The 17624-nt window shown below is 43.7% G+C and overlaps 1 pseudogene; it reads right to left on the bottom strand.

Annotated features, from left to right (window-relative positions):
* LOC124044471 overlaps positions 1 to 17624 on the bottom strand; it is a 70701-nt pseudogene that overhangs the window by 24084 nt on the left and 28993 nt on the right.

Below are 17624 nucleotides of genomic sequence, written 5' to 3'. Positions count from 1 at the left end.
ACATGCAGTCTCTCCTTCACTGCAGCCGAGGTGATTAAGACATTTAAACGTGACAGGCTGCAGGCCCAGACGGCATCCCCAGCCGCGCCCTCCGAGCATGCGCAGACCAGCTGGCCGGTGTGTTTACGGACATATTCAATCAATCCCTATACCAGTCTGCTGTTCCCACATGCTTCAAGAGGGCCACCATTGTTCCTGTTCCCAAGAAAGCTAAGGTAACTGAGCTAAACGACTACCGCCCCGTAGCACTCACTTCCGTCATCATGAAGTGCTTTGAGAGACTAGTCAAGGACCATATCACCTCCACCCTACCTGACACCCTAGACCCACTCCAATTTGCTTACCGCCCAAATAGGTCCACAGACGATGCAATCTCAACCACACTGCACACTGCCCTAACCCACCTGGAAGAATACCTATGTGAGAATGCTGTTCATCGCAGCTCGGCATTCAACACCATAGTACCCTCCAAGCTCGTCATTCAGACCCCTCAGGAGGCTGAAGGCCGCCCCCGCAACAACATCTCTTCCCCGCTGATCCTCACACGGGGGCCCCAAAAGTTCAGCCCTCACAAACTTCTACAGATGCACACAGTGGTCGAGAGCATCCTGGTGTCAGGGTCAACAAAACTAAGGAGATGATTGTGGACTTCACCGAACACCCCCTATCCACATCGATGGAACAGTAGTGGAGAGGGTAGCAAGTTCCTCGGCATACACATCCGCCCTCACAGCCGTGAAGAAAGCGCAAGGCTATTCAACCTCAGGAGGCAGAGGGTAGTGAGGACTGCATCAACGCATCACCAGAGGGTAGTGAGGGGCATCACCGGGGGCAAACTACCTGCCCTCCAGGACACCTACACCACCCGTTGTTACAGGAAGGCCATAAAGATCATCAAGGACATCAACCACCCGAACCACTGCCTGTTCACCCCGCTATCATCCAGAAGGCGAGGTCAGTACAGGTGCATCAAAGCTGGGACCGAGAGACTGAAAAACAGCTTCTATCTCAAGGCCATCAGACTGTTAAATAGCCACCACTAACATTGAGTGGCTGCTGCCAACACACTGTCATTGACACTGACCCACTCCAGCCATTTTAATAATGGGAATTGATGGGAAATGATGTAAATATATCACTAGCCACTTTAAACAATGCTACCTTATATAATGTTACTTACCCTACATTATTCATCTCATATACATATGTATATACTGTACTCTACAACATCGACTGCATCCTTATGTAACACATGTATCACTAGCCACTTTAACTATGCCACTTTGTTTACTTTGTCTACACACTCATCTCATATGTATATACTGTACTCGATACCATCTACTGTATGCTGCTCTGTACCATCACTCATTCATATATCCTTATGTACATGTTCCTTATCCCCTTACACTGTGTATAAGACTGTAGTTTTGGAATTGTTAGTTAGATTACTTGTTGGTTATCACTGCATTGTCGGAACTAGAAGCACAAGCATTTCGCTACACTCGCATTAACATCTGCTAACCATGTGTATGTGACAAATAAAATTTGATTTGATTTTGATTTGATTTAAATTGCTTTGTTTAAAAAAAAAAAACTATATTTTGAATAACCCCTTGTGATAGTGTGGTGCATTGACATCACCATCTACCACTAACGGTCGCACCATAAACTCTGAACTTTTAAAGGAAGAACCACTGTACAAACTGAGTGACTGATGATCCTACCTATGTACCTACTGAGTGACTGACGGTCCTACCTACCTACCAAGTGACTGACGATTCTACCTACAGAGTGACGATCCTACCTACCTACCTACCTACCTACCTACCTACCTACCTACCTACCTACCTACCTACCTACCAACTGAGTGACTGACGATCCTACCTACCTACCGAGTGACAGTTGTGTCAGGGTATCTTTGTAGGATTTTTGTGCACCTCCCGTCTTCGTAGGCTGGTCCCTGAGGGCCCAAGACTTGTCCAGTGGTACTTTTTCTAGACTCTCACTCTACCGAGGCCTCCTGGTCCAGGTCAGGGCTGGAGTAACACTGCTGTCTGGCCAGGTCAGGGCTGGAGTAACACTGCTGTCTGGCCAGGTCAGGTCAGGGCTGGAATAACACTGCTGTCTGGCCAGGTCAGGTCAAGGCTAGAGTAACACTGCTGTCTGGCCAGGCCAGGTCAAGGCTAGAGTAACACTGCTGTCTGGCCAGGCCAGGTCATGTCAGGGCTGGAGTAACACTGCTGTCTGGCCAGGTCAGGGCTGGAGTAACACTGCTGTCTGGCCAGGTCAGGGCTGGAGTAACATTGCTGTCTGGCCAGGTCAGGGCTGGAGTAACACTGCTGTCTGTCCAAGTCAGGGCTGGAGTAACACTGCTGTCTGGCCAGGTCAGGTCAAGGCTAGAGTAACACTGCTGTCTGGCCAGGTCAGGTCAAGGCTAGAGTAACACTGCTGTCTGGTCAGGCCAGGTCAGGTCAGGTCTAAAGTAACACTGCTGTCAGGCCAGTTCAGGTCAGAGCTTGTCATCGTCTATGGACCTGCCCTTCAGGCTACTTATTCACAGACGACAGCAGGTTAATCTGGAGAGAACGAGAACAGACACACAGAGCTAACAACATCCAGCATGACTCAATGTCACTCCAGACGCCACTACACACAGTATAAAATACATTGTGATCCCAATTGGATAACCTGAATAAAAGAAAGTTGATTAAATACACTTGTAAAAAGACCTTGAGATCCAACAGCCATCCCCAGTGCGAGAGTGATGAACCTTGTAATACCATGCCCTTGGTTCTGATTTTGTAGTGTAGCCAGTACAAGACTTGTCTGTTCCATGGAAGAGCAAGCGATGATCTGAAGGTCCTCTCCACTGTATCCCTCCTGAATCACGGTGTGCAGTCTCTGAAACCCCTGCTGGATGTTGTTCTGTTGGAGAAAACAGCACGCTAGCCAGAGAGCTGCTGGAGAGAAATTACACCCCCACCGGTCCCCTTTGTATCCTAGTTGCCATGTCAACGCCATTGTTGTGCACTTAGATTCACTTAGATTAGCACTTAGCCGCACACAAAGAGCCACAATAATTACTGAACAATGATTTCTCTTTAACAAGCAAGACCGAGGCTGAAAATGGTAACTGAGCATTGCTCAGCCTCAGCGACCTGCTGAAAACATCTATTTGTTTTGTAGGAGCGTACCAAAACCACCATGAGATCCCAAACAGGGTTAGCCTGGCTCCAAATCTGTTTGTGCTGTATTGTCATTTTTTTGTCAGGAAAGCGCAAACTGATTTGGGACCAGGCTAGTACAGGGTTGTTAAAAGGAGAATATGAGTTTCAATTCCTCCAGCGTGTAACAGACGCCCACCCGAACAGGCTTGAAGAGGATAAACTCTGTGTCTCCGTTGGCCCGGTACAAGGACATGCTTTGTAACGTGCTTGGCAGCTTGCTCTTCATCACCCGGAAGGTAGGCATCACTATGTCGTTGATCTTGGCTAAAAGGGGAGGCACAGAAAGTCATTTCTCAGTTCCATGCATCACATGATTTAGAGGTTCCACTGAAATATGATACTACTGTTTCTTCCCTGGCTGTTATCCAAGGTTGTTGAGAGAGGTTGTGGGTGGGACCTCCTTGGATCACCATGGTCTTCAGAGTGGACACCTTAAACAACACAATGCCCATCACCCTCACACAAGGACAACATGAGGTAATCTCACACCTGCCAACCTTGAAGAATTTTGATGAGTACCACTTCAGTGCGGCGGTGGAACCCCAGGCCCCCCCCCCCCACATTGTTCAAATCATAGGGAAATGCACATTTGTTGCCTGCCAGGGTAGGAATAGTAAGCTATAGACTGTTAGGAGTACTTGGTAATTGGCTGCTCTTCATTAGCTAACTAGAAATGTACAATCAGGGCTGTCCGTAGGAGTTTCTAACAAGGTAATGCTGATGTATGCCTAAGGCTGGGTAGGGGGGATGTCTGGAGGGGTGTCAGCCAACTTCCCCCTCAGAATGTAACTATTTGTTTTTAAAAACCTATAACTGCTGTTTCCTGAAACCTATTGCAGAGTCTTAAATTATATCAAACAAAGTAGCCAACACAGAAGTCAGGTGTTTGATCGTTAATAAAATTGAGGTTGACACTTTTAATGACACTTTTACATTTTCTAGGTGAAATTTGGGGAGGGAGGGGTAATGATCATTGTAATTAATAGGTGTCTTTATGTGGATAGTCTAGTGACAATGTAAACTGTTTTAATTGTATAGTAGTCTAGCATACTGTGAACTGTTTGGAATATGAAACAAGTGAACTAGGCCTATATGAGTTTGTATCAGATCTCCATCCTTCACCTCATCCATCAAGTTAGGTCTGACTACTAGGCTACCAATCATTCAACATGCCTTGTTTTCATTGGTGAACTGCCTTATGACAGCATGAGCAACCTACTGTTAATTAACATACAGTACAGCTTACAGTGCCTTCAGAAAGTACATACAGTGCCTTGCGAAAGTATTCGGCCCCCTTGAACTTTGCAACCTTTTGCCACATTTCAGGCTTCAAACATAAAGATATAAAACTGTATTTTTTTGTGAAGAATCAACAACAAGTGGGACACAATCATGAAGTGGAACAACATTTATTGGATATTTCAAAAAAATGTAACAAATCAAAAACGGAAAAATTGGGCGTGCAAAATTATTCAGCCCCTTTACTTTCAGTGCAGCAAACTCTCTCCAGAAGTTCAGTGAGGATCTCTGAATGATCCAATGTTGACCTAAATGACTAATGATGAAAAATACAATCCACCTGTGTGTAATCAAGTCTCCGTATAAATGCACCTGCACTGTGATAGTCTCAGAGGTCCGTTAAAAGCGCAGAGAGCATCATGAAGAACAAGGAACACACCAGGCAGGTCCGAGATACTGTTGTGAAGAAGTTTAAAGCCAGATTTGGATACAAAAAGATTTCCCAAGCTTTAAACATCCCAAGGAGCACTGTGCAAGCAATAATATTGAAATGGAAGGAGTATCAGACTACTGCAAATCTATCAAGACCTGGCCGTCCCTCTAAACTTTCAGCTCATACAAGGAGAAGACTGATCAGAGATGCAGCCAAGAGGCCCATGATCACTCTGGATGAACTGCAGAGATCTACAGCTGAGGTGGGAGACTCTGTCCATAGGACAACAATCAGTCGTATATTGCACAAATCTGGCCTTTATGGAAGAGTGGCAAGAAGAAAGCCATTTCTTAAAGATATCCATAAAAAGTATTGTTTAAAGTTTGCCACAAGCCACCTGGGAGACACACCAAACATGTGCAAGAAGGTGCTCTGGTCAGATGAAACCAAAATTGAACTTTTTGGCAACAATGCAAAACGTTATGTTTGGCGTAAAAGCAACACAGCTCATCACCCTGAACATACCATCCCCACTGTCAAACATGGTCAAATCAAATCAAATCAAATCAAATTTTATTTGTCACATACACATGGTTAGCAGATGTTAATGCGAGTGTAGCGAAATGCTTGTGCTTCTAGTTCCGACAATGCAGTGATAACCAACAAGTAATCTAACTAACAATTCCAAAACTACTGTCTTATACACAGTGTAAGGGGATAAGGAACATGTACATAAGGATATATGAATGAGTGATGGTACAGAGCAGCATACAGTAGATGGTATCGAGTACAGTATATACATATGAGATGAGTGTGTAGACAAAGTAAACAAAGTGGCATAGTTAAAGTGGCTAGTGATACATGTGGTACATAAGGATGCAGTCGATGATGTAGAGTACAGTATATACATATGCATATGAGATGAATAATGTAGGGTAAGTAACATTATATAAGGTAGCATTGTTTAAAGTGGCTAGTGATATATTTACATCATTTCCCATCAATTCCCATTATTAAAATGGCTGGAGTTGGGTCAGTGTCAATGACAGTGTGTTGGCAGCAGCCACTCAGTGTTAGTGGTGGCTGTTTAACAGTCTGATGGCCTTGAGATAGAAGCTGTTTTTCAGTCTCTCGGTCCCAGCTTTGATGCACCTGTACTGACCTCGCCTTCTGGATGATAGCGGGGTGAACAGGCAGTGGTTCGGGTGGTTGATGTCCTTGATGATCTTTATGGCCTTCCTGTAACAACGGGTGGTGTAGGTGTCCTGGAGGGCAGGTAGTTTGCCCCCGGTGATGCGTTGTGCAGTCCTCACTACCCTCTGGAGAGCCTTACGGTTGAGGGCGGAGCAGTTGCTGTACCAGGCGGTGATACAGCCCGCCAGGATGCTCTCGATTGTGCATCTGTAGAAGTTTGTGAGTGCTTTTGGTGACAAGCCGAATTTCTTCAGCCTCCTGAGGTTGAATAGGCGCTGCTGCTCCTTCTTCACGACGCTGTCAGTGTGAGTGGACCAATTCAGTTTGTCTGTGATGTGTATGCCGAGGAACTTAAAACTAGCTACCCTCTCCACTACTGTTCCATCGATGTGGATAGGGGGGTGTTCCCTCTGTTCCCTTTCCTGAAGTCCACAATCATCTCCTTAGTTTTGTTGACGTTGAGTGTGAGGTTATTTTCCTGACACCACACTCCGAGGGCCCTCACCTCCTCCCTGTAGGCCGTCTCGTCGTTGTTGGTAATCAAGCCTACCACTGTTGTGTCGTCCGCAGGAGGATCAGCGGGGAGGAGATGTTGTTGCCTACCCTCACCACCTGGGGGCGGCCCGTCAGGAAGTCCAGTACCCAGTTGCACAGGGCGGGGTCGAGACCCAGGGTCTCGAGCTTGATGACGAGCTTGGAGGGTACTATGGTGTTGAATGCCGAGCTGTAGTCGATGAACAGCATTCTCACATAGGTATTCCTCTTGTCCAGGTGGGTTAGGGCAGTGTGCAGTGTGGTTGAGATTGCATCGTCTGTGGACCTATTTGGGCGGTAAGCAATTTGGAGTGGGTCTAGGGTGTCAGGTAGGGTGGAGGTGATATGGTCCTTGACTAGTCTCTCAAAGCACTTCATGATGACGGAAGTGAGTGCTACGGGGCGGTAGTCGTTTAGCTCAGTTACCTTAGCTTTCTTGGGAACAGGAACAATGGTGGCCCTCTTGAAGCATGTGGGAACAGCAGACTGGTATAGGGATTGATTGAATATGTCCGTAATGGTGGTGGCAGCATCATGGTTTGGGCCTGCTTTTCTTCAGCAGGGACAGGGAAGATGGTTAAAATTGATGGGAAGATGGATAGAGCCAAATACAGGACCATTCTGGAAGAAAACCTGATGGAGTCTGCAAAAGACCTGAGACTGGGACGGAGATTTGTCTTCCAACAAGACAATGATCCAAAACATAAAGCAAAATCTACAATGGAATGGTTCAAAAATAAACATATCCAGGTGTTAGAATGGCCAAGTCAAAGTCCAGACCTGAATCGAGAATCTGTGGAAAGAACTGAAAACTGCTGTTCACAAATGCTCTCCATCCAACCTCAATGAGCTCGAGCTGTTTTGCAAGGAGGAATGGGAAACAATTTCAGTCTCTCGATGTGCAAAACTGATAGAGACATACCCCAAGCGACTTACAGCTGTAATCGCAGCAAAAGGTGGTGCTACAAAGTATTAACTTAAGGGGGCTGAATAATTTTGCACGCCCAATTTTTCAGTTTTTGATTTGTTAAAAAAGTTTGACATATCCAATAAATGTCGTTCCACTTCACGATTGTGTCCCACTTGTTGTTGATTCTTCACAAAAAAATACAGTTTTATATCTTTATGTTTGAATGTGGCAAAAGGTCGCAAAGTTCAAGGGGGCCGAATACTTTCGCAAGGCACTGTACATCCCTTGACTTTACTTTTTCCACATTGTATTGCTTCACAATGTGGAATTAAAATTGTATTTAATTGTCATGTTTGTCAACAAGCTACACAAAATACTGGAATGTCAAAGTGAAAGAAAAATTTAAAAAATGTTTTTTTATTAATGGAAAATAAAACATATCTTTTGATTAAATAAGTATTCAACCCCCTGAGTTAATACATGTTAGAATTACAGATGTGAGTGTAATGATATTCGTCTGCTGTTAGAAGAGAGGCAGACCGAAATGCAGCGTGTAGGTTACTCATGACTTTTAATGAAGAAAAATGCTGTACATGAAATGACAGAGAAATACGAAAACAACAAACGAGTGAAACTAATACAGCCTATCTGGTGACTAACACAAAGACAGGTACAATCACCCACGAAATACAACGCGCACTCAGGCTACCTAAATACGGTTCCCAATCCGAGACAACTAGAATCAGCTGACTCCAATTAGGAATCGCCTCAGGCAGCCAAGCCTAACTAGACACACCCCTAATAATACACACTCCTAATTAATACAAACCCCAATACGAAATACAACATATAAACCCATGTCACACCCTGGCCTACCCAAACATATAACAAAAACACAAGATACAATGACCAAGGCGTGACAGTGAGTCTTTCTGGGTATGTCTCTATGAGTCACGCAAACCTGGATTGTACAATATTAGCCCATTTTTCTTTTACAAATTCTCAAAGCTCTGTCAAGTTGATCATTGCTAGACAGCCATTTTCAAGTCTTGCTATAGAGTTACAAGACGATTTAGGTTATTGCGTTTTAGGTTATTGTCCTGCTGAAAGGTGGATTTGTCTCCCAGTGTCTGGTGGAAAGCAGACTGAACCAGGTTTTCCTCTATAATTTTGCCTTTGCTTGGCTCTATTCAATTTATTTTAATTTAAAAAAAACTCCCTAGGCCTTGACGATGAAAGGCATACCCATAACATGATGCAGCCACCACCATGCCTGAAAACATGAGGAGTGGTACTCAGTGATGAGCTGTGTTGGATTTGCCTAAAACAATAATGCTTCGTAATCAGGACAAAAAGTTAATTTCTTAGCCACATTTTTTGCCGTTTTACTTTAGTGCCTAATAGCAAATAGGATGCATGTTTTGGAATATTTTTATTATGTAAAGGCTTCATTATTTTTGACTCAGTCATTTAGGTTATTATTGTGGAGTAACTAAACTCATGAATATCTTACTGCAAATAGCCTATATGTCATGACATTAGATACACATTGAACAAAATAAAGTCATGCCTTGTATCTGGCTACCAACTTGTGCCAGAACTCTATTTCCACAAGGGGGAAATGCATGTATCAATCAATAGACTATGAAATGGCTTACTTCACCATTGCTTTAAAAAAACTCAGCAAAAAATAAAAGTCCCTTTTACAAGACTCTCTTTCAAAGATAATTCGTAAAAATCCAAATAACTTCACAGATCTTCGTTGTAAAGACTTTAAACACTGTTTCCCATGCTTGTTCAGTGAACCATAAACAATTAATGAACATGCACCTGTGGAACGGTCGGTTGTTAAGACACAAACAGCTTACAGAGGTAGGCAATTGAAGGTCCCAGTTACGAAAACTTAGGACACTAAAGAGGCCTTTCCGCTGACTCGGAAAAACACCAAAAGAAAGATGCCCAGGGTCCCTGCTCATCTGTGTGAACGTGCCTTATGCATGCTGCAAGGAGGCATGAGGACTGCAAATGTGGCCAGGGCAATACATTGCACTGTCTGTACTGTGAGACGCCTAACACAGTGCTACAGGGAGACAGGACGGACAGCTGATCGTCCTCGCAGTGGCAGACCACGTGTAACAACACCTGCACAGGATCGGTACATCCGAACATCACACCTGCGGGACAGGTACAGGATGGTAACAACAACAACTGCCTGAGTTACACCAGGAACGCACAATCCCTCCATCAGTGCTCAGACTGTCCGCAATAGGCTGAGAGAGGCTGGACTGAGGGCTTGTAGGCCTGTTGTAAGGCAGGCCTGTTTGTAAGGCAGGTCCTCACCAGACATCACCGGCAACAACGCCATCTATGGGCACAAACCCACCGTCGCTGGACCAGACGGGACTGGCAAAAAGTGCTCTTCACTGACGAGTCGCGGTTTTGTCTCACTAGCGGTGAGTCGGATTCACGTTTCTCTTCTAAGGAATGAGCGTTACACCGAGGCCTGTACTCTGGAGTGGGATCGATTTGGAGGTGGAGGGTCAGTCTGGGGTGGTGTGTCACAGCATCATCGGACTGACCTTGTAGTCATTGCAGGCAATCTCAAAGCTGTGCGTTACAGGGAAGATATCCTCCTCCCTCATGTGGTACCCTTTCTGCAGGCTCATCCTGACATGACCCTCCAGCATGACAATGCCACCAGCCATACTGCTTGTTCTGTGCGTGATTTCCTGCAAGACAGGAATGTCAGTGTTCTGTCGTGGCCAACGAAGAGCCCGGATCTCAATCCCATTGAGCACATCTGGGACCTGTTGGATCGGAGGGTGATGGGTAGGGCCATTCCCCCCAGGAATGTCTGGGAACTTGCAGATGCCTTGGTGGAAGAGTGGGGTAACATCTCACGGCAAGAACTGGCAAATCTGGTGCAGTCCATGAGGAGGAGATGCACTGCAGTACTTAATGCAGCTGTTGTCCACACCAGATACTGACTGTTACTCTTGAATCCCCTTTGTTCAGGGACACACATTATTCAATTTCTGTTAGTCACATGTCTGTGGAACTTGTTCAGTTTGTCTCAGTTGTTGAATCTTATGTTCATACAAATATTTACACGTGAGAGGACGTTTCTTTTTTTGCAGAGTTTACAATGTAGTTGATCTAACCTCATGTTTCTCTATTCACAGCCATTTAAAAAGATGCACTGTGCAGAAATCCATAACCCAAAATATTTTATTTTCAGCTGGTGTACAAAACCGAACGTAAAAGACGCAAAAACTAAACTTAAGGCCGGGAAGCATAGAAATTGCGCACATAGAACATATCTACTGCTTCTTAGACTTGCTTTCAATGGGAATGACAATCTACAGTCCTATGTGGATTTGGTCGGGTTGCCCCAAAATGTGACACATTGCTGCTTTAACTCTAAGTGTTTTAAAGTCACCACTGGCCTCATGCTGAAATCCCCAAGTAGTTTCCTTCCTCTCCGGCAACTGAGTTAGGAGGATGCCTGTATCTTTGTAGTGACTGGTTGTATTGATACACCATCCAAAGTGTACAGTGCAGTCGGAAAGTATTCAGACCCCTTGACTATTACCACATTTTATTACATTACAGCCTTATTCTAAAATTGATTACATTAAAACAATCCTCAATCTACACACAATACCCCATAATGACAAAGCGAGAACAGGTTTAGAAATTTTAGCAAATTTCTACATTTAAAAAACTGGGGCAAAGGTTCTCCTTCCAACAGGACAACGACCCTAAGTACACATCCAAGACAACGCAGGAGTGGCTTGTCCTTGAATGTCCTTGAGTGGCACAGCCAGAGTCCGGACTTGAACCCAATCGAACATCTCTGGAGAGACCTGAAAAACATACCTGACAGAGCTTGAGAGAATCTGCGGAGAAGAATAGGAGAAACTCCCCAAATACAAGTGCCAAGCTTGTAGTGTCATACCCATAAAGACTCGAGGCTGTAAAGCTTCAACAAAGTACTGAGTAAAGGGTCTGAATACTTAAGTAAATGTGATATATTTTTATAAATTCTTAAAACCTGTTTTTGCTTTGTCATTATGGGGTATTGTGTGAAGATTGATGAGGGAAAATAACAATTTAATCTATTTTAGAATAAGGCTGTAACGTAACAAAATGTGGAAAAAGTCAAGGGGTCTGAATACTTTCCGAATGCACTGTAAATAATAATTTCACCATGCTCAAAGGGATATATATATATATATATATTATTTTAATCTACCAATAGTTGCCTTTCTTTGTGAGGCATTGAAAAACATCCCTGGTCTTTGTCATTGAATATGTGCTTGAAATTCACTGCTTGAATGAGGGACCTAACAGACAATTCTACGCGTGGGGTAGTCATTCAACAATCATGTTCAAACCTATTATTTCAAACAGAGTTAGTCCATGCAGATTATCTGACTTGTTAAGCACATTCTTACTGCTGAAGTTATTTAGGCTTGCAATAACATAGGGATTGAATACTTGACTCAAGACATTTCAGTTTTAGATTTTTTATTAACTTCTAGAAACATAATTCCACTTTGACATTATGGGATATTGTGTGTAGGCAAGTGACACAAAATCTAAATCTAATCCATTTTAAATTCAAGCTGTGTGAATACTTTATGAAGGCACTTTCTTTCAAGAGGACAGATCAAGAAGTGATTAATGAACATAATCCTACTGTTGTAACAGTCTAAAGCATGTAATCCTACTGTTGTAACAGTCTAAAGAATGAAACACACAGAGAATCTCACTGCTGATAGACTGGTACTCATCACAGAGTGAGGCCCTTCCTTCTCTTGCAAGAACAAAATGTGGTACCTGCTGCGTACCAACCCGGTAGCGACGATCGCAATGCTCATCATTGGCCAACAGCTTGACTTTGAGCCAATCAGAGAGTACGAACCCTCCCGTGTGAGAGGCAAAGACATTTAATAAATGAGGGTATTTTCTCCATACATCCGCAGATGAGCCAGTCACACTTCATATGCATTGGCAGCTAGCTAAGTGCGCAAACGCAATGCACACAACACTAAATACTTCCTCCAAACTAGCTAACCAGTGACCTTTCCCCTACACCCAAAATAATAATTAAAACAGAAGTGGATGGCAGAGAACATGTCTACCGTTCACCCTCACTTCCTGGACAGAACAGAGCCTGAGATATACAGTTTACCCTCACTTCCTGGACAGAACAGAGCCTGAGATATACAGTTTACCCTCACTTCCTGGACAGAACAGAGGCTGAGATATACAGTTTACCCTCACTTCCTGGACAGAACAGAGCCTGAGATATACAGTTTACCCTCACTTCCTGGACAGAACAGAGGCTGAGATATACAGTTTACCCTCACTTCCTGGACAGAACAGAGCCTGAGATATACAGTTTACCCTCACTTCCTGGACAGAACAGAGTCTGAGATATACAGTTTACCCTCACTTCCTGGACAGAACAGAGTCTGAGATATAAAGTTTACCCTCACTTCCTGGACAGAACAGAGCCTGAGATATACAGTTTACCCTCACTTCCTGGACAGAACAGAGGCTGAGATATACAGTTTACCCTCACTTCCTGGACAGAACAGAGCCTGAGATATACAGTTTACCCTCACTTCCTGGACAGAACAGAGTCTGAGATATACAGTTTACCCTCACTTCCTGGACAGAACAGAGCCTGAGATATACAGTTTACCCTCACTTCCTGGACAGAACAGAGTCTGAGATATACAGTTTACCCTCACTTCCTGGACAGAACAGAGTCTGAGATATAAAGTTTACCCTCACTTCCTGGACAGAACAGAGTCTGAGATATACAGTTTACCCTCACTTCCTGGACAGAACATAGCCTGAGATATACAGTTTACCCTCACTTCCTGGACAGAACAGAGCCTGATATATACAGTTTACCCTCACTTCCTGGACAGAACAGAGTCTGAGATATACAGTTTACCCTCACTTCCTGGACAGAACAGAGCCTGAGATATACAGTTTACCCTCACTTCCTGGACAGAACAGAGTCTGAGATATACAGTTTACCCTCACTTCCAGGACAGAACAGAGCCTGAGATATCCAGTTTTAGAAACTTCATCCTGTCAGCATTATATGGCAACACAGGAATATTTATAGAGCACAGGGCTGCGGAACAGAAGGTTGTGGGTTCATAGACCACCCTGGACAGGAGTAGGGGTGGAAAGATCTCCTTTATAGTAAAAGCATAGCATGAATCTATCATCATGTTTGCAGGTCTGAAAAAAAATAAAGGCCTTTTATAAAAATGTCATGCAATTCTTCGTAATTTTACACATTAGTAGAATCTTTTTTAATAATACCACACAAATTCCAGGCTAAGAATGGACAGAGAGATAGGCCTATGTGCTCATCTGACAGGCTAAGAATGGACAGAGAGATAGGCCTATGTTCATCTGACAGGCTAAGAATGGACAGAGAGATAGGCCTATGTTCATCTGACAGGCTAAGAATGGACAGAGAGATAGGCCTATGTGCTCATCTGACAGGCTAAGAATGGACAGAGAGATAGGCCTATGTGCTCATCTGACAGGCTAAGAATGGACAGAGCGATAGGCCTATGTTCATCTGACAGGCTAAGAATGGACAGAGCGATAGGCCTATGTTCATCTGACAGGCTAAGAATGGACAGAGAGATAGGCCTATGTTCATCTGACAGGCTAAGAATGGACAGAGAGATAGGCCTATGTTCATCTGACAGGCTAAGAATGGACAGAGAGATAGGCCTATGTTCATCTGACAGGCTAAGAATGGACAGAGCGATAGGCCTATGTTCATCTGACAGGCTAAGAATGGACAGAGAGATAGGCCTATGTTCATCTGACAGGCTAAGAATGGACAGAGAGATAGGCCTATGTTCATCTGACAGGGTAAGAATGGACAGAGAGATAGGCCTATGTTCATCTGACAGGCTAAGAATGGACAGAGCGATAGGCCTATGTTCATCTGACAGGCTAAGAATGGACAGAGCGATAGGCCTATGTTCATCTGACAGGCTAAGAATGGACAGAGAGATAGGCCTATGTTCATCTGACAGGCTAAGAATGGACAGAGAGATAGGCCTATGTTCATCTGACAGGCTAAGAATGGACAGAGAGATAGGCCTATGTTCATCTGACAGGCTAAGAATGGACAGAGAGATAGGCCTATGTTCATCTGACAGGCTAAGAATGGACAGAGAGATAGGCCTATGTTCATCTGACAGGCTAAGAATTGACATGTTCATCTTATCCTATTTCTTCAATGCCAAATCAGTGCATCTTGTTTGCAAATAATTGAATAATTAGGAATCGGAGCATGGTACTTTCAAAAGTTAGGTCTACCTGTCCACCACAGACACAGAAGGCCTACTGACACAGGCAAATGTAATCTTTAACTGCTGGCTACTCTTGGTCCGTGGCTTAACCCAACGAGAGAAGGTCAAAGCTGTCTGGGTTTAAACATCTTCTATTGTACAGAAAGTGAATAGCTTAACAAATTTACAGTAACAGAATTAGATTTCCACGCAAAATACATTTTTTGGTCTACCTTGGCTATAGAAGATTGTAGCTCAGCCTCTTAATGTCAAAGAAACTAAAACAATGATGTTCCCATAATGCACCAGTCACGTCTTTCCCAGGTATTTTACAGCTTGTTTCTAGCATAAAGCATCACAGACCAAAAACGCTATTATAGATCACTTTATATAATTGGATCCGTAAGCTAACAAATCAAATGTATTTATAAAGCCCTTCTTACATCAGCTGATATCTCAAAGTGCTGTACAGAAACCCAGCCTAAAACCCCAAACAGCAAGCAATGCAGGTGTAGAAGCACGGTGGCTAGGAAAAACTCCCTAGAAAGGCTGGAACCTAGAAAGAAACCTAGAGAGGAACCAGGCTCTGAGGGGTGACCAGTCCTCTTCTGGCTGTGCCGGGTGGGAGATTATAAGAGTACACGGCCATTAAGGCCAGATTGTTCTTCAAGATGTTCAAACATTCATAGATGACCAACAGGGTGAAATAACAAATCACAGTGGATATACAGTGGGGCAAAAACATATTTAGTCAGCCACGAATTGTGCAAGTTCTCCCACTTAAAAAGATGAGAGAGGCCTGTAAATACTTATTTTTCACCATAATTAGCAAATAAATTCATTAAAAATCTTACAATGTGATTTTCTGGATTTTTTTTTCTCATTTTGTCTGTCATAGTTGAAGGGTACCTATGATGAAAATTACAGGCCTCTCTCATCTTTTTAAGTGGGAGAACTTGCACAATTGGTGGCTGACTAAATACTTTTTTGCCCCACTGTAGCTGGTTTGTAGCATAATGCATCACCGATCAAAGCGCTGTTATAAATTACTTGATATCATTAAAATCGGTTTTATTTTCTTCAAAATCTTGCTAACAAAAGGGTAGACCTGCATTTAAAAAACTTTTTTTTTAATATTATGAAGGACTAAGGCCTCTCTCAATTCGAGTCTTGGTTTTAACATAACAGCCCTTCACTGACACGGAGGGAGTCTATTTAAAGTAGGCTTGGTGGGAGGAGGAATTGACTGACAAATCTATGGATATAGCAGTCTATAGCCTAATTTCATCAGTCAAACAGAAATTGGCTCCAACACAAAGCCCATTTTGGTGTTAGTAAAGTCTAATTAAAATGAAGACGGTTCAAATTAATGTCTTCTGGAATTTGCCTACTTTCAGCACCATGTACTGTCCATTTCTGATTGGTTGTGCCCCGGCTGCTGCTTCAAGTAAATCACTAGGCTTATTGTGAGGTCAATAACTCTGATAAATAGATCATGGGAAAGAAACATATCGTTTGTATTAAAATCAAATCATAGCAAGCTATCAAAGTTGACCTCCTGTCCTCCTTCTCATCTTTGCGCCCCTCCTTCTCAAACTGAACAGAACATAGGCTATACGCTAATCTGCGTAGAAGACACATCATTTGGGGGAATAGACCTAATGCATTTTTTCTTTGACTCCTGAACTGCCAACATACAGTAGCCCTACACAGCACAGCCATTGGTTAGGCAGCACACAACGTTTTTGATCGGCAAGAGCAGAGCAGGCCAACGCTCAGGGTTGGAAATATCCATTGCAGTGTGTAATGCAGCCTAGTTTTATTTACACCATCCATCTTAGAAATATAACTTTGCTCTGTGCTTCTCCAATCACGCGCTTCGTAGCCTATAGCCTATAAATCATTTGATTGAGACCACACTAAATAGCCAAAGGTGCACTTGATATTTCGTGCCCAGCAGAGAATCAGAGATGGGGACGGCATCGATATACACTGAGGGTACAAAAATGTAACCTTCATTTAACTAGGCAGGTCAGTCAACAACAAATCATTTTTGTACAATGACGGCCTACTCCAGCCACACCTGGACGACGCTGGGCCAATTGTGCGCCACCCTATGGGACTCCCAATCACGGCCGGATGTGATACAGCCTGGATTCCAACCAGGGAGACGCCTCTTGCACTGAACTGCACTGCCTTAGACCGCAGCGCCACTCGGGAGCGCAACTGCTCTTTCCATGACATAGACTGACCAGGTGAATCCAGGTGAAAGCTATGATCCCGTATTAATGTCACTTTTTAAATCCACTTCACATCAGTGTAGATGAAGGGGAGGAGACGTGTTAAAGATGGATTTATAAGCCGTGAGACAATTGAGACATGTATTGTATATGTGTGCCATTCAGAGGGTGAATGGGCAAGACAAAATATTGAAGTGCCTTTGAACGGGGTATGGTTCTGTAGTAGGTGCCAGGGGCACCAGTTTATGTAGAAAACTACAGCACTGCTGGGTTTCAAGCTTAACAGTTTCCTGTGTGTATCAAGAATGGTCCACCACCTAAAGGACATCCAGCCAACTTGACACAACTATGGGAATATCGGCCAGCATCCCTGTGGAACACTTTCAACACCTTGTAGAGTCCAGTTGTCTGTAACAATTATTTCACTGTATCACAATTCCAGTGGGTCAGAAGTTTACATACACTAAGTTGACTGTGCCTTTAAACAGCTTGGAACATTTCAGA

This window comes from Oncorhynchus gorbuscha, linkage group LG09, assembly GCF_021184085.1.
Source record: "Oncorhynchus gorbuscha isolate QuinsamMale2020 ecotype Even-year linkage group LG09, OgorEven_v1.0, whole genome shotgun sequence".
Classification (NCBI taxonomy): Eukaryota; Metazoa; Chordata; class Actinopteri; order Salmoniformes; family Salmonidae; genus Oncorhynchus; species Oncorhynchus gorbuscha.
This window is presented reverse-complemented; position numbering and strand designations above follow the sequence as displayed.